This window comes from Heptranchias perlo, chromosome 24, assembly GCF_035084215.1.
Source record: "Heptranchias perlo isolate sHepPer1 chromosome 24, sHepPer1.hap1, whole genome shotgun sequence".
Lineage (NCBI taxonomy): Eukaryota > Metazoa > Chordata > Chondrichthyes > Hexanchiformes > Hexanchidae > Heptranchias > Heptranchias perlo.
The window spans coordinates 12,976,878-13,003,728 of NC_090348.1; the positions used below are offsets into that span (position 1 = coordinate 12,976,878).

At 42.4% G+C, this 26,851-nt stretch overlaps 1 protein-coding gene across 4 annotated transcripts in view; it reads right to left on the reverse strand.

Annotated features, from left to right (window-relative positions):
• Positions 1 to 16,359, reverse strand: part of cald1a (caldesmon 1a) — a 188,821-nt gene extending 172,462 nt beyond the window's left edge. The window contains exon 1 of one of the 4 annotated variants that reach the window (XM_068004781.1): positions 16,236 to 16,359. The gene's annotated coding sequence lies outside the window, so the exon portion shown is untranslated. Of the gene's footprint in view, positions 1 to 16,230 lie in introns of all 4 variants that reach the window. The other 3 variants (XM_068004779.1, XM_068004776.1, XM_068004777.1) reach the window with 3 other exon arrangements.
• Positions 16,360 to 26,851: the final 10,492 nt, after the last annotated feature.

The window sequence follows — 26,851 nt, forward strand, 5'->3', positions numbered from 1 at the left end:
TGCTGTCAAAATAACAGTGAGGCTAATGGCTCACCGTTATTTATGCCCAAACGGTACAGCAACTTCAGGCGAGGGGCAGATGCCTGGTTAAACTCAAATATCCAAAAGTTGCTGTCCAAGTTGCACTGCTCCGTCATTAGCTTTGCGGAAACAGCAACTCACTGTCTGCCTCTCTTAATCCAATCTTTCTGTCCCTCTCTTTATTTCTCTTTTTGTACCTGATTTGACATTGAATTCACCCACTCTAATTTGCACTTCCTTTTCAGTCCTTGTGCTATTAATTTCACAATCCTTCAATCTGATGGTTAAGGAGGTACACTGTTGCTTGGCCTGTTCACTCAGGTCCCAGATGCCCAGCTTCCCCCGCTGCAATGATAGCAGCTCGCACTTTCAGCAGCTTGCCGCGCAAAAAATTTAAAAACCTAAATGTGCAAGGGCAAGTCTAACTAATGGCAGATGTTAAATGCCCTGCTACATCAAATTATGGCCCAATAACTTTCAATGACAAGCAGCCTATTGGCAACTGGCCACAAAACCACTGGCAGCACAGAAACATCCCAACATGAAATAAAACCCGGAGAAAGTGGTTAAAAAAGCATATGTGATCCTGAGCTTTATAAATAGAGGCACAGAGTACAAAAGCAAGGAAGTTATGATGAAAGTTTATAAAACACTGGTTTGGTCATAACTGGAGTATTGTGTCCAATTCTGGGCACCGCACTTTAGGAAGGATGTGAAGGCCTAAAAAAGGGTGCAGAAGAGATTTACTAGAATGATTCCAGGGATGAAGGACTTCAGTTACGTGCATAGACCGGAGAAGCTGGTGTTGTTCTCTTTACGGCAGAGAAGGTTGAGAGGAGATTTGATAGAGGTGTTCAAAATCATGATGGGTCTGGACAGAGAAGGGTATCACCACGGCAGCTGGGGAATTTAAATTCAGTTAATTAAACAAAATCTGGAATAAAAAGCTAGTATTGGTAATGGTGACCATGAAACTACTGGATTGTTGTAAAAACCCATCTGGTTCACTAATGTCCTTTAGGGGAGAAAACCTACCGTCTGGCCTATATGTAATTCCAGACCCACAGCAATGTCTTTGATTCTTAACTGCCCTCTGAAATGGCCTAGCAAATCACTCAGTTCAAGAAGACCACCACCTTCTCAATGGCAATTAGGAATGGGCAATAAATGCTGGCCTTGCCAGTGATGCCCATATCCAATTAATTAAAAAAAACATAGACCTAAGGTGATTGGCAAAAGAGCCAAAGGCGACATGAGGAAAAACTTCTTTACACAGCGAGTGGTTGTGATCTGGAATGCACTGCCTGAGGGGGTGCTGGAGGCAGATTCAATCATGGACTTCAAAAGCGAACTGGATAAGTACTTGAAGGGAAAAAATCTGCAGGAGGAGTGGGACTAGCTGGATTGCTCTTGCAGAGAGTTGGCACGGACTCGATGGGCCGAATGGCCTCCTTCTGTGCTGTATCCATTCTATGATGCTCACAGTATACTTTTTTAAAAATTATGTTATGCAGCAATCCCATTACAGCGTTTAGATGACAGTTATAAACAAGTTGAATTTCAGTGTTACCATTAAACCTGAACTTAATGAAGCTACTGCCTTGTTAATACATGGGTTTTCAATATGTCTGTTTATTTAACCCCATTAATGTAATGCAAACCCTAATATTCAGGGTTATGGGGAAAAAGCTTGAGTGCAGGACTAAATTGGACAGCTCTTTCAAAGGCACGATGGGCCGAATGGCCTCCTTCTGTGCTGTAAGATTATATGATTCTGTAATTAGTGCTGGATTTGTTGTGCAATTTGAAGCGTTAATATTTCTATGTATGTAACACTTTTGGAATTATAAAGGAAGCGAGTGTTGAAGAGATGTAAAGTGCATTTACACTATGACTGTAGTATCAGTGTGTAGTGGTTTTGCTTTGCACCCTTGCTGCAGTTATAGTGTAATGCAGCCTGAACCCAGTGACAGCATCTGACCCGACACTGGATCGAAGCAAAGTAAGACTCCCTGGAGAAGATTGAGGCACTCGATAAATACCACACAAGTTTAGCTATCAGTGTCAAACCAAAGCTGCTTCAGATCGACGTTAAACTTGCAGTGTGAATACACTCTAAAGTGTGTACTGAGATCATCTTTTATATTTTGTGCATATCTCACACAGCTCGAACCTCAACTAGTGGCCAATGAATTTCTTTACTATTTTTAGCAGGAGAAAAAATCAACTACTTTTAAAGGTTGCATAAATTCTTGACTCTCAGTATTTATCCCACATATTGATCTGTTAAACTGATCTGTGTTGTAATGCAACAATAAATACAGGATACTTGAATGCCTTCATAGTGAGTGTTGTAGTTGAAATAAACTGTTTTTCTTCAATGCTAAATACAATTGAATCTATTTATATGCAATTCTGATCTCTACGTTGCAAGTTTTTAATAATTTCTCCCACTGATGTCAATGGAATTCTGCCCTATTTTGATATGAGACTTTGCAAATTGGAAGGAGAAAAGTGTAATTTTAATGTGCAATCAGTGGGCAATATCCATAGAAATGCAAAGGTTTCAGGAGCTTTAAAAGCCAAATTAGGAATCCCCAGCTTTAAACATGACAATCACAAGTCATTTTGCAAATTGCACACATCAAGGTAAAGCCAGTGATAACATACTGATAGCTTTAAATAATTGTCGCACATTGTTAAATAAATTAAGGGGAAGCTAGATAAGTCCATGAGGGAGAAAGGAATGGAAGTACATGTTGATAGGGTTAGATGAAGTAAGGTGGGAAGAGGCTCGTGTGGAGCATAAATACCAGCATAAACTGGTTGGGCCAAATGGCCTGTTTCTATGCTGTAAAATTCTATGTAAATTGTTTCATTTTTATGTGTGCAGCCTTTAAGTTAGTTTGTGTTGCATTTTATAAACAGAATTTGACATAAGAAGGATTTTCTACAGGCCTCAAGCACTTACATTCTCTGCATTTATGAATGGCTCTCTCAACCTAGCCCCATTATCACAAGAATTCCCTGGATAACAGCCATCATTAATTATTTAGAGATAAATCACAGATTCAACTAATGAACATGTGGAATCCAACCAGTACGGTTACATAGCCTCAGGCTGAAACATTCCACTGTCATTCATCCATTACTGACATCATTGTATATGCAGGATATGCTATTTCATTGCAACATGCAGTTCAAGTCATGCGGTACTGTAGTGCTCTTGCACAGAAAGATGTCTCAAAGTACTTTACAGAGTCCGATAAAAAAAATGGACTCCACATAGGAGGGGAAAAGGAAAAAGCAGCAAAAGAGTTGGGGTTTGGAGCCAAGAACATGGTGAAAGAGGGGGCTCTTTAGAAGACGTTTGAAAACTGGAGGGAGGCAGCAGGGCAGGTTGACTTAGGAATGGGACAGCAGTGCAGAGCAGGTTAGGGAGGGAGTTCCAGAGAGCAAGGCCTAATGGGTGAAAGAGCAATCACTGACGGTGGAGCAGGGGGAGTAAAGAAAAGGACTTAAAGATGTTGGAGGAGTGGAGACTGTGTACGGGATCACAGGGCTGGGGGAGATCACTGAGGTAGCGTGGAGTGAAGAATTGGAGGGATTTGAAAGCAAGAATAATTTTCTGGGGCAGGGGGACCCTGTGAAGCTTGGTGCGGATCAGGGTGATACCAGTGCAGAATGTTCAGGTGAAGTTACATAGCCAGGCATACTAACCACGACTCAATCCTGGCAGTTTCAATAATTGCTGCCAATGAAAAGCAACAAATACTTATGGAAAATAAGAACAAAACTACCACATAAACTTCACCAACATTTATTATATAGAGCAACATATGCTGATGTTTATGGTTTTAGACATACAGATGTTGTGATAGCAATAAACAGTTCAAACTTTCCTTTTATGCTTTGTGTCATCTAAACCCTTTGATGTATCACTGCCTTTTCGTTGATGCATATCCTCACTTTCTTTCTGGGAACAATTTGCAAGAAACAGTAGTTTTTTTGCAATTCATTCCAGAATAATTCAGGACTAGCAGTTAACACTATGGATCTGCCAAGAACTATTTGGATCTGCTCACTGATAGTTAACTACTGTTCAGGCTGCTCTCTGCTATTTGGGTTCATTCCAGTACTACTCTCTCATACCTCAATCCATTCAAGTACTCCCTGATTCTTCAATCCATTCCAATACTACTCTCTGATAGTTTAATCTATTTGAGTACTACTCTCTGTTACTCTATTCCATTCCAGTGCTACTCTGAACAGTCCAATGACAGCCCAGAACTTCAGGTGGAACCATGAAAGAGAATTTCCTAAGTATGGGAGACTTACATCCATTTGCAGGTACATTGCGGGGGGAACTGCTGCTGTCATTGGCAGAGTGTGCCATCATTGTGGGTGATCTTTAGTCATACCCCCTCAACTGCCAATGTAAATGCCAAGCAGGATGTTGGCAGAGGCACAGGTGGTCGGAAAATATGGCTACCGACAGACTGAATTGCTGAAAGGCTCCCATCCATCTCCCTGCAAGTAGCGAAATGATTCCACTATCAGTAACCTGCATTGGTTTCCTCCAGCTGTTAAGATACTGGAACTGAATAAAATAGTCAAAACCAGTGATCTTAGCACATCTGTGCACTTGCAGCTCTTGTAAAGTTGATACAGCTGCTGTAGAAGCTATCCCGTTTACACTGCAGGGTGGTTCCGACAGCAGAGAGACTGAGAGCAGGTGGACTACTTCAGGAAAGGGTTCGGCAATATAAGTATGCCATTGGGAAATTGTAGAAAATCCGTTTGACTGTTATAGAACGCAGTAATTTATTTTGGGAGGGAAAACAGCAGTTCTATCATTAAGAATGGGGCAGTTAACTGGGCATGGTAGTGTAGTGGTTATGTTACTGGACTGGTAATCCAGAGGCCTAACCGTGGAAGTTTGAGAATTTGAATTCAGTTTTAAAAAATGTGGAAATAAAAAGCTGGTGTAAAAACCCAATAGGTTCACTAATGTCCTTTAGGGAAGGAAAGGTGCCATCCTTACCCAGTCTGGCCTATATGTGAATCCAGTCCCACACCAACATGATTGACTCTTAACTGCCCTAGTAGAAAGCAATTAGGTTGTATCAAACCACTACAAAGAATACTACATGGACTGCAGTGGTTGAAGAAGGCAGCCCACCACCACCTTCTCAGGGAAACTAGGGATTGGCAATTAATGCTGGCCTTGCCAGCAATGCCCACATCCTGAGAACGAATTTAAAAAAGCCAACTGAAAGGACTTTGAAATGTGACATTTACACCGGTCAAAATTTGGTACATAGTTAATGAGGTGTTGGGCTGAGCTGTTCAGTTAAACAATTAACAGATGCTTATATGCCATAGATGACAATGAACAGGGATTATTAATGATCTGTTTAAGTGTGCATTGACAAGAATACTGTATACTTACCAAGTATTGGCCATTTGTCATCCACTTGAAATCTTTTAACCATGTAACTCATCATTTAAGAGAGTTTTTGCTTAGTTGAGCATTGAGCTTAGATTAGGATAGCTAAAAGTGCAGTTAAAACTGGCCAGCTGGTAAATCTTTGGACCGCACCCTATATAAGTACTGATTCAGCAACTCAATGCACACCCTAAAAAAAAGGCCAACATTAGATTTCATATAAAAATAATGACATATTCTGCTACCTCTAAGCGAAATTTGGCAAATGACTAACTGTATTAAGTGTGCTACATATTAATAAAAAAAGAGAAGAATCGTTGTGTGCATAGACCAGAAATACTCAGAACAGGGAGTCTGTTCGATGGTGCTTCATTCCACTGGCATTCTATCTTCAACCAGAGTCACGCATCAGCTTGAATTAAGTGCATGCTTGTCGTGAGTCAACTGTACACTTGACTGAACAAGATTTTAGATAGAGAGAAGGTATACCAGTGCCCAGAAATCCATACATATTGAAGGGTAATAGTTTAAGAGATATTTGTGAGTATAGGCTAGAAATTATCATCGGTGGTGAATGCTTAATGAGCTTGTGTGGCATTCTGTCCGCTGTTTTAGTGGTGATGTTAACCTTTTTATTCCTGCATTAAAATAGCAAACAGAGGAACATCGTACAAAGACTATCACCGACAGTAATTTCTAGGCTCATATTTTATATTTTGAAAGGGGAAGGTCTTGATGGGGTAGGCGATCATACATGAAAATCATCCACCAATTTCTACTTTTCAATGCAGCTCATAGCATGATTTTAAAGACTGAAAAACTTAACTTCAATAAGATAACATCAACCAAAGCTAGATTTGCTTTACTATTCCTAAAATCTACACTGGGAATGAAAGGCACAGTACAGCGTTTTTCATACTCTGCAATGCACAGCACATTTCTCGCTTGAAGTGACCATTCAGCATATACAAGTATGAGCTTGCAATTCTAATCATGTTCCCATCGGTTCCTACAGTTGAATGCTTGAGGCGAACTCTCTGAAACACCCAGAAAGGCAACATACATTAGCAGCTGATTATTCTTTAAATATGTCTGTACTTGGTCTTGGGCTCACTTCACATCCATCTAAGGAGTTCAGAGCAACTTGGCAAACCTCCTCTCTCCTACTAGATCTTTCCATAGCTGCCTCACACAAGAATGCCTGTTCACATTTGATAGGCATTTAGAGTTTCAGGCTTTGATCTGGCAAAAAAAAACTGGAGTAAAAACCCAATGAAGAATGTTAACAGAATATCATGTTACTTCATAAATAGCTGTAATTCACTAATTATATATTTTTAAATACTGCATTAGGATAATTTCTGCCTTTACTAATCTGTGACTCAATATTTTTGGAATGTTGAATGTTGCCTTGAACATCACCAGAAAAAGGTTTTACGTTATGTCTTATACAGTGAAAGAGAACAGAACATAATGTAGGCTGGCCGTTTTTGGTGAAGGAAAGCTCATTACCAGTTATGGAAATTGAATAATTGTTGCTCTCTATATACTTATGCATGTGCTACAGTCCTAACATTTAAAATTGATTACTATCAAGATGCTCATGAGTGTAACCCTTGAGTAATCGTGAGAAGAATGAATGGACTAGCAGTTGTGAAATACTCTCACTTTGCCTTACTAATAGTAGCCTACAGCAGAAACAAAATCTATCAGTTCTTAATTCCGAAAAACAGGAATCAATATCTTTGGAGTTGTAGATATATTTTAAAGTATAGCTTTACAATGCATTGGTGGGGATGTAGGATGTACATCTGTCTGATTGTTCGACTCGAGCTCGAGGTTTGGCCAATTGTCACTCAAATCCGACAACAATGTGGGATGAGTTTTGTCTATTCAGAGGCAGGTGAAAAGTCATCTGCCCTGTGGGCACCTTGCCTCATGGGGTGAGGGAGCGGGGACTGCCTGTGTCAACAGGTTACAAATACATTACCTATTTGAAAATGGAACAGCACCAGAGTTGGTCACGGGAATACCATCACCTCCAAGTCACACACTATCCTGACTTAGACATGTATGACCGTTTCTTCATCATCGCTGGGTTAAAATCCTAGAACTTCTTTCCTAACAGCACTGTGAGAGAACCTTCACCACACGGACTGCAAGAAGGCATCTCACCTCCACCTTCTCAAGGGCAACTAAGGATGGGCAATAAATGCTGACCTTGCTAGAGTCTCCCATATCCCCGAGAATGAATTTTTAAAAGACCTAGAGAAATGAAGGACCCCTCCTCCCAATTGGATGAAGATGCAAAGGAAAGAGAGGTCAGAAGCAAAGAACTAAAGAAGGGAATGTTAATAGAAGTATGTAAATTCTAAAAAGGTACAACTACTAAAAAGAAGTGTTTTCTAAGCTCCTTGCAATTTAAGAATGACAGACATTTGCTCCATTCACCAACAATAGTTAAAAAATGCTTGCTACTGAGCCAGACATACAATTAAAAGAAGTGAGAATTCTTTGAAATGTTCAAGAATATGAAATACAAATTATATTTTTCCCTTTTCATACTTTCTTAATCCAACCGTAAGCTTTGACTAATGTTTATCATTTAAATGTCAGTGCATTATAAAGAACATACAGCTCTTAATGTCACATACAAATGGAATTCATGGTTATATATAATGGGTTAATCTTCCATTATCCAACTGTTATATCATAACTTTGTATGCCTTGAAATGCATTACATTCAACTCTTAACACAGCTGGCTAAAAAATCCATGCCAGTGTTGGTGTCATTTGTCCCAAAGCACAGTACCATCTGCTTGATTCCTATTGTTGCCCTTTTTGACTTTTCAGCTAACCAATGAAAAAAATGAAATATTAATTAGGATATTTACCTATGATTTAACACTTAACTATATAATAACAGCTCATCCCGGTTTCAGGAATATTATTAGCAGCAATATATAAAGTGCCAATCTTTTGATTAGCAGTAGTGTGCCTCAACTTTGGTGCTATTCAACGTTTAGTAGTCTAACTGTACAAACACAGCAGCGCAACAGGCTGAAAGTGAGAATAAAAGGACCCAATAATGTTCCAGATGAGTGCTGGTGGTTGACAATGGGAAGCAATAAAATTTAAGGAGCATTAAATGTTTCAAGTAAAAAAAGACAACGAGTAAAATTAAATGATGTCAAGATGAGAAGATTAGGAGAGCAACGGCTGAGGGTGCAGTTAAGGAGCTGCTAAAGTAGAAAAAAAGAATTGAGCACTTCCTTTAGAATGGAGAATGCGTGCGGGAATTCAAGTGAATGTGGGAGACTCAGCGAGTGATACATTTCAACAGTATAATACCAATTTAAAAATAAAGCTGGTGAATTACAGGAATCGAATGTAGCAGCTGTATATTTATCAGCATACGGAACACTTGAAACGTTGATAGCTACTGGAAAGCTTGTTGCAAGAAAACTATTTTTAAATTTAAAACATGTACATGTCTTATCAGCACTGAACAAAGCATGCCATTCTGAAAGATATGCAGGAAACAACCAGTAGCTAGGGGCTCCAAGTATGTCTCTATTTAAAGGTGCACTGTTATCTGAGCACATGTTATAAGGAACAGAAACTCGTGCCAATAGCACACAGGCTAGCTAGCCTCTTTGTTCAGCATGGCTGAGGACTGCTGTGTGTTTACAGCAGTCTTTCATTAGTCCATTCATTCATTGCGTTCCGCCCCAGGGCAGGTCCTGACTTAAGTCCCTTGCGCGAGATTCTTGAGCCACTTACCAAGGAAGAGTAGCTGAGGTGGTTTCCCGTTGCCTTCCTCACAGTTGTAATCTTCGGCGTACCTTCTCCCAGGTGGGTTACAGTCAAGGCTGAAGTGCCCCACCTACTCTTTATGATGGGTTGGTCTGGAGCCTGAACCCAACCCTTCTGACTCGGTGGGGGGGGGGGGGTACTAGGGTACTACCACTAAGCCAGTGATCACTCCGTCCTTTCACCAGTACTAACGTACTATTGGTACTGATGTGTTTCAAGCACGTTAGCCTAAAAGCACGGACTGAAGCTCTGTCATCATCATATTTCTTGTGTGCAAACTCCTGAGGATTATTTTAGCTCCGTTCACCTTTAAGAAAAAATAAAGGCGATCCTGTGTTGTGAGTTCATTGATCTCAGCCAGAGTGATGGTAGGACACCAGAATTGGCCTCAGTACCCCTAAGCCGGCTGCCTCAGTGCCTCGTGCTGAGAAGTGCATATGTCTGGACACCGGGCAAGGGGCCGGTTGAATAGCACACCCACACTCACTGTCCAGGCTCACAGATTAAGACTATCCACTTGGGTGATGCAATAGAGGGCAGTCAGCACTCGCAAGACCTACTCCAACACGGATCAGTGACCTTGGAAAAGGAGGAAATCAGTTGTAAGCACTTTGTTATCAGATCATTGTTGCCTAGTAAGGAGATGCTATTGGGTCGTTGTTGCCCAGTGCAGTGGTTTGTATATTTGTACATAGGACTGTAAACAGATGTGCATACAGTGTCAGCCAGGAACATAAGCATCTATTGTGGAACAATCTTTGATGTTCCAAGAAGTAATCTGCCTGAAAATACCCCAATTCTGCAACAATTCAGGGCTGTTAGTCTGATTCGTTCAGAACAGCACACAGAATTTGACTTTATCTGCTAAAAGAAAGCAAAAAGACGAAGGTGCTGCATGCAACATTACCAAAGAGCACCTGAGACACAAGAGCAAACTTACTGATGACATGGTCTGTATTGCTCGGATACGTTCAATGACAATGTTGCCTGTCATATTAAATTAAGAGACTGGCTTGATTATGAGTCGAAGACTTAACCACAGAAGAACTTTCTCCACTACTAGATGGCATCTCCAGTTACCATGCACCAGTCTCTCAAAGACATCACAAAGCCAAATTTCCTCGACCTTTCCACCAGGCTCCCGCTGTAACTCTGGATACACTAGGTCCCAACCAGAATTGGGATTTTCCAGTGGGCCTTGTAAGGGGCAGAGCCTTTACTCACCCCTTACAATGCTGGTGATGTAGAGGGAGCAGGTCCACTGGCGAGGGGAGTTTCTGTTTCCCTGGCCCTTAAGGGACTCACTTATGACTGGAAGCCAGTGAGATGAGGTGAGATTATGGTAAATTCCATGAGGTGTATTGGCCTTTATTGCAAGGGGTTTGGATTACAAGAGTAAGGAAGTCTTGCTGCAATTGTACAGGGCTTTGGTGAGACCACATCTGGGAGTACTGTGTGTAGTTTTGGTCTCCTCACCTAAGGAAGGATACACTTGCCTTAGAGGTTGTGCAACGAAGGTTCACTAGATTGATTCCTATGAGGAAACATTGAGTAGAATGGGCCTATACTCTCTGGAGTTTAGATGAATGAGAGGTGATCTCACTGAAACATATAAGATTCTAAGAGGGCGTGACAAGGTAGATGCTGAGAGGATGTTTCCACTGGCTAGAGAGTCTAGAACTATGGGACATAGTCTCAGGATAAGGGGTCAGACATTTAGGACTGAGACGAGAAGGAATTTCTTCACTCAGAGGGTTGTGAATATTTGGAATTCTCTCTACCCCAGAGGGCTGTGGATGCTCAGTCGTTGAGTATATTTAAAACTGAAATTGATAGATTTTTGGACTCTAAGGGAATCAAGGGAAATGGGGATAGGATGGGAAAGTGGAGATGAGGTCGAAGATCAGCCATGATCTTATTGAATGGTGGAGCAGGCTCAAGGGGACCTATGGCCTACTCCTGCTCCTATTTCTTATGTTCTTATCCAGAAGGGCTAAAATGGGCAGCAACAGAGAGGATCCAGACCCAGGAAGTGGTCTGGACCCCTGAAGGTGGTGAAATGTTTTTTTTTCAAAAATTTCAGTATCAGCCCCCTTACAGTCGGAGCCAAAGAGGGCATTAAATGGGGTCTCTGTCGCACCCCTCCCCGAATGCGGGAAGACGCTAGTTTCCAGCATTGTGGGGCAAGCAGATGCCCAAGATGTTCCCATAGTGGCACAGGTGCCTACCGGCCCATGCAAAGAGGTGGCCTCCCACTGACCCCATAAAATTCCAGCAGAGCCAGTGGTGGGCGGAACTGGTGGGCATGACCCCAGCATAACTGCCAGTATCGCGGCCCATTCATATTCTGCTCCTATATTTAATTGTTAAGGGAAAGCTGGATGCACATTTGGCACACGTTGTATTGCAATCCCTTGTGGACTTTGAGCTTTCCACATTTAATGTCCTTGCTGTAGGTTCTGCAAAGATGTCGGCTGCTGCTGTAAAGTGCTTCCTATCACTCCCGACGTTCCTACCCCTCTCCGTTAAGATGCCGGTGCAGGCCCTTCAAATCAGACTACCATCCCCGATTTCCTGCCTGCAGATTGGCGAGATGCCTATTGGGCAACATGTTTCGAGTTGGCAGCTTGACAACCACATTATAATGAGGACCCTGAACCAAAGTCGTCCCGATCCCCTGCTGACTCCTCCTGGTGGGCACTGTGCACGTCCCACCCACCTCCTGCCCAATTTATGCTCCACTTGAAAATTGTCCCCTTTATCTCCAACAAAGTGCCTTTAAAGAAATGTCAACCGAATATTTTTAGAAAGATAAGGCTATTCACTGTTATAAAACAATGGAATTTCGTAAAGAATTAAAGTAGGGCACAAGGCTATAATGCTTGATGAGTTCAGCCTGTCATCTGTTTTCTAATGGCCTCACTTCTGTTTTACAACTCCCAAAATATTTAACACGTTTTAGTGATTCGTGTCTCTATCCAAAAACACACATATAAATACTGAAAGGATGCAAAGCAAGCTCTGTTTTAAAGATGTATTTTCTTGGCTAGAATAAGAATTCTTCTAATCATAAGCTCCAGTATGACCTCTCGACACACTGAAACAATTCTCATAGAAATTGTTTTATAGTTTTAATCATGTAATCAAGACTCACTAGAAATCAGTAACAGTTAATGTTCGGTTATATTTTGTATTTTTTTCTTATGTAAAGTTCTTTGTTTGACACACCCAACTCTGATTGAGAGGAAGTTGGTGACCTACTCCCATGTCTCACCAGTGCCACTCTGCCCATGCCCACTAAGGAATATACAAATGTAAGGAATCTTACAACACCAGGTTATAGTCCAACAGTTTTATTTGAAAATCATAAGCTTTCGGAGGCTTTCTCCTTCGTCAGGTGAGTGATGAAGGAGAAAGCCTCCGAAAGCTTGTGATTTTCAAATAAAACTGTTGGACTATAACCTGGTGTTGTAAGATTCCTTACATTTGTACACCCCAGTCCATCACCGGCATCTCCACATCATCACTAAGGAATATGGCAGTGTTGCAAATCGACTCACTTTTCTGAATTTTTCCTCCATCCCTTCTTTCCTTTCCTTAGTGGAAGGACCCTCCCTCCCTCAGTTCAGTGTCTGACCAGTAAGTTCTGTTGAGGATAAGAACTCGCCACATCAAAGAGCTCATGTGCATTTTTATCAGAACTAGGAATGAGCGGTCACAGATCAACCTAGGGTGCATTCGCACTACAGCTGGAGTTGGTGCAAAGCAGTTTTGTTTTACGTAGATGATACAGTTGTAGTGTAAATGCAGCCTGAATCCAGAATCAGGCCTTTATTGACACCTGAGCACAGTGGAGTGTGATCCCCTGGAGGAGAGAATCTCGCTCTGCTTTGCTTTGGACTCAGTTCCACCCTTCACATCCCTTTTACACTCGAAGTTTTGGCTTTGCACCAAATCTAAAATTGTGGAGTACTCATTCCCTACACAAGTCAGTGGCACTGTGATAATACAACCACATCAGAAATGATTATGTAATTACGTCGCTACATTAGCTATTCAAGCAATTGACAAAGAGCAGAGAAATCAGCCCGGCAGTGTGACTGCAACTGGTTCAGAACTCAAGAACAATGCAGTAACTGAGACGCGCCTGTCAGTATCTGGGCCAGGCACTTATGGCCATTCCTGGCAACATCTTAACTGGTAACTGGAGACCACAATCCAGTTTCTGCTGGTATAACCAGGATCTCAGTTACAATTCTGGATCCTACCAATCCATGATGTGCTTTATTAATATACTAACTCCTGCTGTTAACTTGTTTACTTTATTAACTTACAAGTAAAAATATTGAAGAACAAAATGTAGGTGTCTTTTTTCAAAGAAATATACAAAATCTGTTGACTTTTCTAAGAGCTAATTTTTTTGTAATTTTTTTCTCCCTGTTTCTTTGTGACTTGTTCTGCAGCTTGAGAGTCAGACAGCCTGGTCCGAGCATTTCTTCTCAACAATTGAGTACCACACAATACCCAACCTTCAGCAGGAGGGAGTTTAAGGAAGTGAAAGCCTGATTTGTCTTCTTCCCCTCTAGCTGATAATCACCTATCAGGCAAAGCCAAGGCTAGGTGAAACCATGCCTGAATGAATGAACGTCTAGGACTCAAGCCCTTGACCCCTAGTTTGAGATCTAGGCATCCGTAACAATTGGTCTAATACTACATGGCTTTTAATAAATAGAGCTTGGAAACTAATGTGTAATCAGGACTACACAAATAACAAAGTACTGTAATCACAACTTTCTGACTATAAGTTTAGCATCATGCAGAGTAGTTCTGGCTTCACAAAGACACTGAACTTGTGTGTATAATCATGTAATCACTCCAAAGTGAAGTGCAGTAAGACTCCAGGGAGTCTCACTCCATTTCGCTCCTGTGTCATGTCAGGCCCTGACTCTGGATTCAGGCTATATTTGCACTATAATCGCAGTATTGATGCTAAGCAAAGCCATTTCACACCAATGTTATGGTTGTTGTTTAAACTAACTCTAAATGAGAAGCTGTCAAAGAGCATGAATGATTCCTCTGCTCTTTTGCAGCCCAGGCCTTTCACATAATTAGGGTTCTTCAGTTCAGATTCTCAACCAGTTGCAATGTTTTACCAGTGGCTCCCTTGAGTGGAAAGCTCAGACGTCTATGCAATCCTGACTAACATCGCTATCAGACAGATCTAATGAGGCTGGGCCATTTTGTGGTCTCTGGTTTTCAATAGAATATTTTCAGCTGCCTTAGTCAGAGAGTCTCAAAGTTACTATTGGGGAATACAAATCTTAAGTCAAAGAATGCTTTCAACCTGTCTAATCAAGAAAGGGTTTAATTAGCAAAGAGACAGATAAAAACTCAACTATTTATGCAGTGTGCTTAGTAAGGCACTGTGGTGTTTAATTTGTTTAAAAAATTGAAGAATTATACATCTTCAGACAGTTTGGTGTCCCGGTTATTAAATGATAAGATTTTGAGTCTGCACTGCGGTTATGTATTCTGTACAATTAGACTACAAAATCAAAGAATAACTTGAGGAAAAGGACATGATTATAGATAATGAATTAGATCAGAATCAAAACAGCAACCAAATCTTTCATAGGCCTTGCAAATAGGGACGGTTCAAAAATAGTCAGAACTCAATGTTTAAACAAGCAATGTACATTATAGTACAGCCACAAACCTTCGCAATGGTTAAAGAGATGCAATGCAGTGAGTATAGAGAACAAATAATTCAGACTTCATTTTTTTTTGCTGGTTGTGCATGTAAAAATCCCACAGAACTTTTTCAAATGCATACTTACATTCCATAGGTCAAACCCATCATCTGTCACCAAGTTAAATTTGCTCCTTATAAGGCCTATGCATTGAGTGCATTCCCTTCATTTTTTCCTAACATGGATTCCTTATCAGATGTGGTTCCACAGAAGGCCAGCAAATATTTAGCTAACCTTTTTACTTTTCAAAATACTGGCATGCCGCCAACCTTCCCAAGCAAATTAAGCGAGCTCACTGGAGCAGACAATTCTAAAAAGTATGCATCCCAAATCTTATCATTTTGTTTTGCAGTAATGACTTTAAACCCCCCCCTTAACAGTAGGAGCTCATCAACTTGAAATCGTTTTGGAACATGAAAAGTTTGTTCAGATGTACTATTGGGACATATCATTATAGAAATACTTTCAGAACCTATTTTAAGGAGGCTGAGGATGTGACAAAGTGAGGGGCTGGAATGTTTAACTGTGTGAACACTGAACACCAGCATAAGAAAAAAAAGAGAATTCAAGCAGCCAGCTCACAGAACAGAAAACGATGCAGCATTCCAAGGGTGATGATGAACAGATTTAAGCAATACCGAGTATGAAATCAGATATCGACTTCAACAACAATTTAAATCGCCTGAACATGTCGAGCTGATTAGAAGAAAAATTCGTCCTCTACTTCTGAAAAAGCAGGAGAACAGAGATCCACAGACGAGCGACAGTTTGCAGATTACAGACTGCCTGGATTGCGTTTGTCTCTGGATATCGATTTAAATTTAAAACCCGAGAAGCGACGTCTCTACACAAGGGGCTTACGCGCACTCGCAGCCTGAGTTTTATTTTAAAAACTAGGGATTCGTTCCATGCTGCTCCCTATTGTAGATGGCACAAAGTAGATTTCTGTGACTTTAGCACTTCAGTAAAAGCAGATCAAACTCCCCATGAAAGGTTTAGTCACTGCTCTACTTGTTACATTCCAAAAACCTTCACAAATCAGTGCACAAATCAGACCGTGCTTCCAATCTTCACTTTGGGCAATTCAAAGTTTAACCGAGTATAAAGTTTGATGAATCATCTTAAGCCTGCTCAGTGCAAATCTTTCATTTCATTGAAGTAATGCCTACTACACAGAAGACCAGAAGTACATGCCTTACCTCCGTAGGTTCAACGCTGGCCGGCTTTCAAAGAATACAAGCTACAATGCAGCAGAACTGCGAGGAAGTACAGGCAGTCAAAACACACACACACACACAGTTCTATTCAATAAAACTCCAGTCATGCCTAGGCCCCTCCCAAAGTCAATGCCAAGTGAACACATCTCCCCCTATGTTTACAGTTGACAGCCACTAGTATGCATTGTCTGTAGCTTGTTCTGATTATGAGCCAATCACAGTGTTTAAACCCAAGTTGAGTCCAGCCTCCGTCCAGGAATGCCTGTCATTCCCCAGGCATGCTCAGGAAGCCACTCATCAAGAAACAAGACTTAAAACCCCTGAAAACTGTTGCTTGCTGCCAAAAATGTCTTGCTACATGCCCTTTTTTGGTTATCCTTAGCAGGGCCTCTGAAAGTAAATAGTCTGTCATGTATAATCATATGAAATGCTAATCCCAGGGAATATGCATCCATTTGAGCTTTTGTTTAGCTTACTAAAAATTAAAAAGAAGCGCACAGACTTCAAAATTGGACCAATTGTGCATATTCTTTTAGTCCAGTAAAAAGGACAGAGTTGAAAAGAGCCCTGAATTTTACCTCAGTGCGCAGTGCTTGTTTTCTACAGCTTATTGAAAACACATGCAAGGGCTGAAAAATCCCATACACGACAGCCTAGTGCAAATGTACTCTGAACAAATTGCAAAAAAACCCCCCAAGAAATACAGCAGATTGGGGATACAGTTCGTTCCTTCTGCAGTTTAATCGTGTTTGCTGTGCATTTAAAAATAAAGACAGGATGATGTACGGTTTCATCTGTGAGCTGAATTTGACCATTTTAGTTTTCTGAGGGACATAGTTTTACAGTAACCCTTTAGGCCCCAACGTCTATTAGGAAAGGCCAACAAAAACATCTGAAACGTCTTAGCTCATTATTGGACATATGATGTTCCCACTGCAGCCCCTGGCCTCGGAGAGATAGATGTGTCATTACTGCAGCTGTGCAGGGCGGCTGTAAGCTGCAGCAGCATCATTACAAGGATAATAGTGTATTGAAGGAGTTAATTAGACTTCAACTTTCAGTGTATCTTGCATGTGATATATTAAAGGAGTATTGTCGCTAAGGTTTTTTCACAGAGACTCTACCAAGTTTTTCAAAAGTAAGAAAGAAAGACTTGCAGGATGTCCCAGGCACTTTACAGCCAATGAAGTAATTTTGAAGTGTAGTCACTGTTGTAATGTGGGAAATGCGGCAGCCAATTTGCACACAGCAAGATCCCACAAATTAGATAAATGACCGGATAATCTTTTTTTTAAAAGAGATGTTGGTTGAGGGATAAATGTCGGCCAGGACACCGTGGAGAACTCCCCCATCTTCTTCAAGTAGTGCTGTATGATCTTTCATGTTAACTTGAGAGGGCAGAAGGTCATTCCCTTCAATGGAAATAAAAATCGGGAGAGATGTAAAGCGGGCTGCTGATTCTCTATCACCCATTGAACACTATTGCACAAAGTCAAAAGCTACCCCAATTTCTCTCCCTACCTCCCCCTCTCTCTCTTTCTGTACCTTTCTCGCTTTGTTTCACTTAGGCGTAAGACTCTGCTGAAAAGCAACTTTTATCACCAATAAAGTGACTTAATTGAGTTGGCCGCATAACAATTATCGAACAGACAGTTCTATCTGGCTAAAGCCCAAAACATTAAAAATATATGAAAATAATTTGGATTATTTCTTTACCAAAAATCTCTGTAACAGGAGCTCTGTTACCAAAGAGATCTTGGTTAGAAACCACATCTAAATTCAGGACTTGTTATCTGGAATTCACTTCCTTATTTGAATGATGATACAGTCCACACATAGTTTCCCTCCTTGTAGTTAATCCTTTCTTTGCTGTTTTAGTTTTTGCATTCTCTCTCAGATACACATCAATGAAAGAAATTCAGCTGGCTCCAACCATTCAGAACATATTAGGTACATAGGAAAATAGGAACAGGAGTGGGCCATTCAGCCCCTCGAGCCTGTTCCGCCATTCAATGAGATCATGGCTGACCTGTATCCTAACTCCATTTACCCGTGTTGGCTCCATATCCCTTAATATCCTCGGCTAGCAAAAATCTATCGATCTCAGATTTTAAATTATTAATTGAGTTAGCATCTACTGCTTCTCGTGGGAGAGAGTTCCACACTGCTACCACCCTTTGGGTGAAGAAATGTTTCCTAACTTCTTTCCTCAATGGCCTGGCTCTGATTTTAAGGTTATGTCCCCTTGACCTAGACTCCTCAACCAGCAAAAAATGTTTCTCTCTATCCTACCCTATCAATTCCATTCAAAATCCTAAAAACCTCAATCAAACCTTAATCGAGTGAATCAGACCAGCGTGAGAACAGCGGCGAGAGCAGAGAGGCCAGAGCGGGGATAAAGAGCAGCGGCAGCAGCGAGGGACCCCAGACCACCGCAAGAGCGGCGGTGAGAGCAGAGAGGCCAGGGCGGGGATAAAGGGCAGCGGCAGCAGCGAGGGACCCCAGACCACCGCAAGAGCGGCGGTGAGAGCAGAGAGGCCAGGGCGGGGATAAAGGGCAGTGGCAGCAGCGAGGGACCCCAGACCACCGCAAGAGCGGCGGTGAGAGCAGAGAGGCCAGGGCGGGGATAAAGAGCAGCGGCAAGAGGCATAGAAACAAAACAAATAAAAAAACAGCTAAACAGGGATGGAACTGATTGGTGAGTAGCTGATTGGCAAGTGTTTTTTTTAACCCTTTAGTTTATTTCTGTTAAGTTGAATTAGTAGTCTAATAAATAGAGGCATGGCAGGGCACCTCAGTTTCATCGAAGGAACATCCTGTACCACGTGGGAAGTCCAGGCCGCTTCCCGTGTCCTGGACAGCCACGGGTGCAGGAAGTGTCGTCAGCTGGAGGAGCTCGAGCTCCGGGTTTCGGAGCTTGAGCAGCAGCTGGCGTCACTTTAGTGTATCCGCGAGGCTGATAACTATGTGGATAGCACATTTCAGGAGGTGGTCACCCCGCAGCTTAAGAGAGTGCAGGCAGAGAGGGAATGGGTGATCACCAGACAGACAAGAAGGACCAGGCAGATAGTTCAGGAGTCCCCTGAGTGCATCTCGCTCTCTAACCAGTATTCAGTTCTGCTGAGGGCAATGGTTCCCTCGGGGAGTGCAGCCAGAGCCAGGTCCACAGCTCTATGGGTGGCTTAGCTGTACAGGGGGGTAAGAGGGAGGTCAGGAGAGCAATAGTAATAGAGGATTCAATAGTTTTTTAAAAAAATTTGTTCACGGGATGTGGGCGTCGCTGGCGAGGCCAGCATTTATTGCCCATCCCTAATTGCCCTTCAGAAGGTGGTGGTGAGCCACCTTCTTGAACCACTGCAGTCCGTGTGGTGACGGTTCTCCCACAGTGCTGTTAGGAAGGGAGTTCCAGGATTTTGACCCAGCGACAATGAAGGAACGGCAATATATTTCCAAGTCGGGATGGTGTGCGACTTGGAGGGGAACGTGCAGGTGGTATTGTTCCCATGTACCTGCTACCCTTGTCCTTCTAGGTGGTAGAGGTCGTGGGTTTGGGAGGTGCTGTCGAAGAAGCCTTGGCGAGTTGCTGCAGTACATCCTGTGGATGGTACAGTTAGGGGAACAGACAGGCTTTTCTGCGGCCGCAGATGTGATTTCAGGATGGTATGTTGCCTCCTTGGTGCCAGGGTCAAGGATGTCACTGAGCGGCTGCAGAACATTCTGAAGGAGGAGGGTGAGCAGCCAGAGGTCGTGGTCCATATTGGTACCAACGCCATAGGTAGAAAGAGGGATGAGCTTCTGCAGGCAGAGTTTAAGGAGATAGGAAAGAAATTAATGAGCAGGACCTCAAAGGTAGTAATCTCCAGATTACTCCCAGTGCCACGCACTGGTGAGTACAGAAATAGGAGGATAGAACAAATGAATGTATGGCTGGAGAGATGGTGCAGGAAGGAGGGCTTTAGATTCCTGAGGCATTGGGACCGGTTCTGGGGGAGGTGGGACCTGTACAGGCCGGACAGGTTGCACCTCAACAGAGCCGGGACCAATATCCTCCTGGGGAGGTTTGCTCGTGCTAATGGAGAGGGTTTAAACTAGCTTGGCAGGGGGATGGGAATCTGGGCGTAGATTCAGAAGGGAGAGAAGCAGAGCTGAAAATGGAAGAGAAAAAATTAGTAAGCGAGTTTGGAAGGCAGAACAAACAAAGGTTAGAAACTAGACAACAAAGGAGTTTGCCAGTGCTTAATGGTATATGCCTCAATGCAAGGAGTCTAGTGAATAAGGCAGATAAGCTAAGGGCACAGATAGACACATGGAAGTTTGATATCTTAGCTTTTACTGAAACATGGCTTAAAGAGGGGCAGGAACGGCAGCTCAACTTTCCTGGTTACAGGGTTTTCAGACGAGATAGAGGGGGGGATAAAAAAAGGAGGGAGGTGGCAATATTGGTTAAAGAAACAATTACAGCTGTGAGGAGGGATGATATGTTAGAAGCATCTCAAATGAGGCCATATGGGTTGAACAAAAAGGGGCAGTCACACTACTGGGAGTGTACCTCAGACTCCCAAACAGTCAGAGGGAGATAGAAGAGCAAATATGTAGGCAAATTTCCGAGAAGTGCAAAAACAATAAGGCAGTAATAGTAGAGGATTTCAACTAGCCTAATATTAACTGGGATACAAGCAGTGTAAAAGGTACAGAGAGCGCAGAATTCTTAAATTACATTCAGGAGAACTTTTTTAGCCAGTATGTAGCAACCACAACAAGAGTGGGGGGGTGGGTGGGGGCAGTTCTGGACTTAGTTTCGGGGAATGAAGCTGGGCAGGTGGAAGGAGTATCAGTGGGAGAGCATTTTGCTGGTAGTGATCATAATTCACAATCAGATTTAGCATATTTATAGAAAAGGACAAAGATAGAACAGGAGTAAAAGTTTTCAATTGGGGAAAGGCCAATTTTACTAAATTGAGAAGTGATTTAGCAAAAGTGGACTGGAAGCAGCTACTTGAAGGTAAATTAGTGTCAGAGCAGTGGGAGGCATTCAAGGCAGAGATTGTGAGAGTTCAGAACAAATATATCCCCAATAAGATAAAGGATGGGACTGCCAAATTAAGAGCCCCCTGGATGACAAGGAGCATACAGGGTAGGATACAGCAAAAGAGGGAAGGTTTTGTCAGTTACTGAGAGCTCAATACTGCAGAAAGCCTACAGGAGTATAGAAAGTGGAGGGGTGAAATTAAAAAGGAAATTAGGAAAGCAAAGAGAGGGCATGAGAAAATACTGGCAAGTAAAATCAAGGAAAACCCAAAGATATTTTATAAATACATAAAGAACAAGAGAATAACTAAGGAAAGAGTAGGGCCTATTAGAGACCAAAAAGGTAATCTATGTGTGGAGGCGGAAGATGTGGGTATGGTTCTAAATGAATACTTTGCGTCTGTCTTCACAAAAAAGGGGGACAATGCAGACATTGTAGTTAAGGAGGAGGAGTGTGAAATATTGGATGGGATAAACATAGTGAGGGAGAAAGTATTAAAGGGTTTAGCATCTTTAAAAGTAGATAAATCGCCAGGCCCGGATGAAATGTATCCCAGGCTATTAAGAGAAGTAAGGAAGGAAACAACGGAGGCTCTGACCATCATTTTCCAATCCTCCCTGGCTACAAGCATGGTGCCGGAGGATTGGAGAACTGCTAACATTGTTTAACATTGTTTAAAAAGGGAGAAAGAGATAGACCGCGTAATTATAGGCCAGTCAGTCTAACCTTGGTGGTGGGCAAATTATTGGAATCAATTCTGAGGGACAGCATAAATCATCATTTAGAAAGGCATGGGTTAATCAAGGACAGTCAGCATGGATTTGTTAAGGGAAAGTCGTGTCTGAATAACTTGATTGAATTTTCTGAGCAGGTAACAAGGAGGGTCGATGAGGGTAATGCGTTTGATATAGTGTACATGGATTTTAACAAGGATATGACAAGGTCCCACATGGCAGACTGGTCAAAAAAGTAAAAGCCCATGAGATCCAAGGGAAAGTGGCTAGTTGGATCCAAAATTGGCTCAGTGGCAGGAAGCAAAGGGCAATGGTTGACGGATGTTTTTGCAACTGGAAGGCTGTTTCCAGTGGGGTTCCGCAAGTCTCAGTACTAGGTCCCTTGCTTTTTGTGGTATATATTAATGATTTGGACTTGAATGTGGGGGGCTTGATCAAGAAGTTAGCAGATGATACAAAAATTGGCCATGTGGTTGATAATGAGGAGGAAAGCTGTAGACTGCAGTGGACTGGTCAGGTTTGCAGAAAAGTGGCAAATGGAATTTAATTCAGAGAAGTGTAAGGCAAAGCATTTGAGGAGGGCAAGCAAGGCAAGGGAGTACACAATAAATAGGAGGATACTGAGAGGCGTAGAGGAACAAAGGGACCTTGGAATACATGTCCACAGATCCCTGAAGGTAGCAGGACAGGTAGATAAGGTGGTTAAAAAGGCATACGGGATACTTTCTTTTATTAGCTGAGGCATAGAATATAAGAGCAGGGAGGTTATGCTAGAACTGTATAAAACATTGTTTAGGCCATAGTTGAGTACTGCGTAGAGTTCTGGTCACCACATTACAGGAAAAATGTGATTGCACTAGAGAGGGTACAGAGGAGATTTACGAGGATGTTGCCAGGGCTGGAGAATTTTAGCTATGAGAAAAGATTGGATAGGCTGGGGTTGTTTTCTTTGGAACAAATGAGGCTGAGGGAAGATTTAATTGAGGTATATAAAATTATGACAGGGCTAGATAGAGTGGATAGGGAGGACCTATTTCCCTTAGCAAAGGGGTCAATGACTGGGGTCATAGATTTAAAGTAATTGGTAGAAGGATTAGCTGGGAGCTGAGGAGAAATTTATTCACCCAGATGGTGGTGGGGGTCTGGAACTCACTGTCAGAAAGGGTGGTAGAGGCAGAAACCCTCAATTCATTTAAAAAGTACTTGGATGTGCACTTGAAGTGTTGTAACCTACAGGGCTACAGACCAAGTGCTGGAAAGTGGGATTAGGCTTGGTGGCTCATTTTCGGCCGGCACGGACACGATGGGCGAATGGCCTCCTTCTGCGCCGTAGCTTTCTATGATTCTAAATCACCCCTTAACCTTCTATATTTCAGGGACTACAAGCCTAGTTTATGTAATCTCTCCTCATAATTAAACCCTTGGAGCCCTGGTAACATTCTGGGAAATCTGGGCTGCACTCCTTCTAAGGCCAATATATCCTTTCTAAGGTGTGGTGCCCAGAACTGTACACAATACTCCAAATGTGGTCTAACCAGGGCTTTGTATAGCTGTAGCAAAACTTCCTCTTACAAAATAAACAGCAAGATTTCAAATGTAAAAGTTCATTTGTCACCTTACCACTGCTCTGGCTGAGATCAGCTCATTGAACACAGATCGGGGATCAATCCTCGGGCCTTCCTAGCTTGTATGGTCAGCTATTTACTGCCAGAACAAGCTAAGCCATCAGAGGAGTGAAATCTCTGTTTAATGAGGTAGAGGACTTTTTTTAAAAAATTAGGTGCGTGCAGTCTATTTCCCACTAACTGTGCATACCTGATTGCTTTTAAGGGTCCTGGTAACTTTGGTTGAATTCTGTTGCGAAGTGCAGCTGCATATAAAGTGAAACAAGCTGAAAATCATGTGACTAGCAGTGATAGTGGATTATATGTTTGGGTTATCAGAACATAGCCTTGGTGAGATGAAGCCCTGACTCAGAAAAGGCAGAAATAGTTGATTTTGGCACATGTGCAAAAATGCATTGGGGATGAAAAGCATTTTGGTGCATGACCTCCATATTCCCAAATGAGTCTTTAATAGAAAATTCCATATGCACACTGGTTTGAAATCAATACTGCTATTAATGTTGAAAAAAGCTCTGCAATATTTCCTGCAGTGACAAGAAGTGGAATGTTAGTGTTAACTGTGGAATATTGATATCGAACTAGAGTACAATTAGAGAATACATTATGAAGATCGATGGGCTACAACTCATGCCTCGTGAGAAAGCTGCTCTGGCTATGTGTTAATGACATTGTGAATAAAGTGGGAAGATTGCCTCTGATTGCTATTTATAGTGAAATCTTAGAAATTCTAAACTTCCAGAATAGATGGAAAATTATGGAGAGTGCAGGCCCAAATTTCTGATATGTGCCCTCAGTGAGCAACAGCCTGCACAGGAATGTGACTTCGTAACACACACAAATGTCCAGATCGCAGCAGGGTCAACTTTGTAGTTGGAACTGAAATACGCTATTACCGTCATTCAGTAATCTTGGAAGCTGTGGCACTGAACGGTGTTATGGGAAGAGGTGAAAGGGCAGTAGGTGCATCTTCTGTGCTTGCATGGGAAGGTGCCGGGGGAAGGAGAGCATGGTGTTAGGGGTGACAGAGGAGTGGACCAGGGTGTCATAGAGGCAATGGTCCCTATGGAATGCTGAAAAGGAAGGGGAAGGATAGATGTGTTTGGTTTGGAATTGCATCGGAAGTGATGGAAATGGTGGATGGTCCGTCAAATATTGAGGTTGGTGGGTGGAAGGTGAGGACAAGGGGGTTCCTATCATGGTTCTGGATGGGAGGAGAAGACCTGAGGGCAGAGGTGCGGGAAGTGGGAAGGACATGGTCGAGGAGACCTGTATACCATGGTGGAGGAAAATCCTCCACTGAGAGAAAGGAAGACCTTTCAGAAGCTCTGGTGTGGAAGGTGGCATCATAAGAGAGTATGCGGTGGAGTCGGAGAAACTGGGAGAAGGAATTGGAGACCTTACAGGGAGCGGGGTGGGAAGAAGTATAATCAACGTATATGTGGGAGTCGGTGGGCTTGTAGCAAATATCAGTACACAGTCTGTCCTCAGTGATAGAGATAGAGAAGCTGAGGAAGGGAAGTGAAGAGTCAGAGATGGACCATGTGAAAGTAAGGAAGGGATGGAATTTAGAAGCAGAATTAATGATATTCTCCAGCTCAGGGCAAGATCAGGAAGCAGCACCAGCACAGTCATTTATTTAGTGGAAGAAGTGGTCAGGAAGAGACCCGAGTTGGACTGGAACAAAGAATGCTCAACATATCCTACAAAAAGACAGGCGTAGCTAATCCCAACATTGTTGCAGTAACTGTTTGTTTTATCATATCTTCTAGGTGTCGGAGACATCATTAACCGTGCTGGCAACCTCCTGCCAGGGATTCTGAGCTACAGTCCTGTGAGGACGGTGCCCTGGAGTGCCAGATAGGGTAGTCCTCCTTTCACCACCCTCATGCACAGCTGCCTCAGTGACTTTGGAATTTCTCTTCTGGAGCGTTCTGTTTATAGGCAGTAAGTAATTTTCCTTCTGAATTTTGTTCTTCCTCATGCACAGGGTGCCACAGGTAGCTTGTTGTATGGGTGCGAGCTCACCGTGAATGTTAAATAAGGTTCCAACCCAGAAATTCAATGGAAATGGCCACGTGCTACAAGTCAGTTGGTACATGGAACCCAATTCCCACTTCAAACTCACCCAAAATGGAATTTGTCCTCCTATGTGGGTTCAGAATATTTATATTTTGAACACTCTCCTCAAATTAATTTTTAAAGGAAAAATCTCAAGATTGAGATCGATAGATTTTTGTTAGGTAAGGGCATCAAGAGATATAGAGCAAAGGTGGATAAATGGAGTTGAGGTACAGATCAGCCATGATCTAAATGAATGTTGGAACAGGCTCGAGGGGCTGAATGGCCTACTCCTGTTCCTACGTTCTGAATAGTTCCAATGATACCCAGGCTGTCATTGTGAACAAGACCTAAATCACATAATTCGCTAAAATGAAAGAATACAGGCCCAGTTTTCCACCCCCACTCCTCCTGTCATCATAGCAATGCTGGATGTGAGGGACAAGGAGGTGTCCTTGAGCCTAGCATTGCTACGGGTCAAATGATGGAAAATATGTCACAACAATATTTCCATTTTTAAAAATTTGTTCTCAGGGTGTGGGTGACGCTGGCAAAGCCGCATTTATTGCCCATCCCTAGTTGCCCCGAGTAGTTGGTACTGGGGCTTCTTGAACCGCTGCAGTCCTTGTGCTGACGGTGCTCCCACAATGCTGTTAGGTGGGGAGTTCCAGAATTTTGACCCAGCAATGATTAGGGAACAGTGATATATGCTCCTGGAGTATGGTGCATGAACTTAGAGGTGCTGATATTCCCATGATATTGCTTCTCTTCTCCATCTTGATGGTAGAAATCACAGGATCGGAAGATGCTTTCAAAGTAAGCTTGGTGAGTTACTACAGTGCAACATGTAGATAGTACATGCTACAGTCACAGTGCGCCAGTGGTGCAGAGGGTAGATATTGAATACAGTGGCAAGGGCATCATCCATTTCCATGTTTTGAATATCATTTCAATATCTGCCCATATCTAGCCAGAAATATTAAACATCACCTGTCACTTCAGGTGAGAGATAATATACTGGACATGCAAATGCGTAGGAACATAGCTGAGCTACTAACAGGGAACCCATGTGGTTCTCAAGAACACTGGCGACTAAATTTAAAACCTAAACATTGGGCCAGGCTAACATCTCACTTTGCAGGATGAATTATA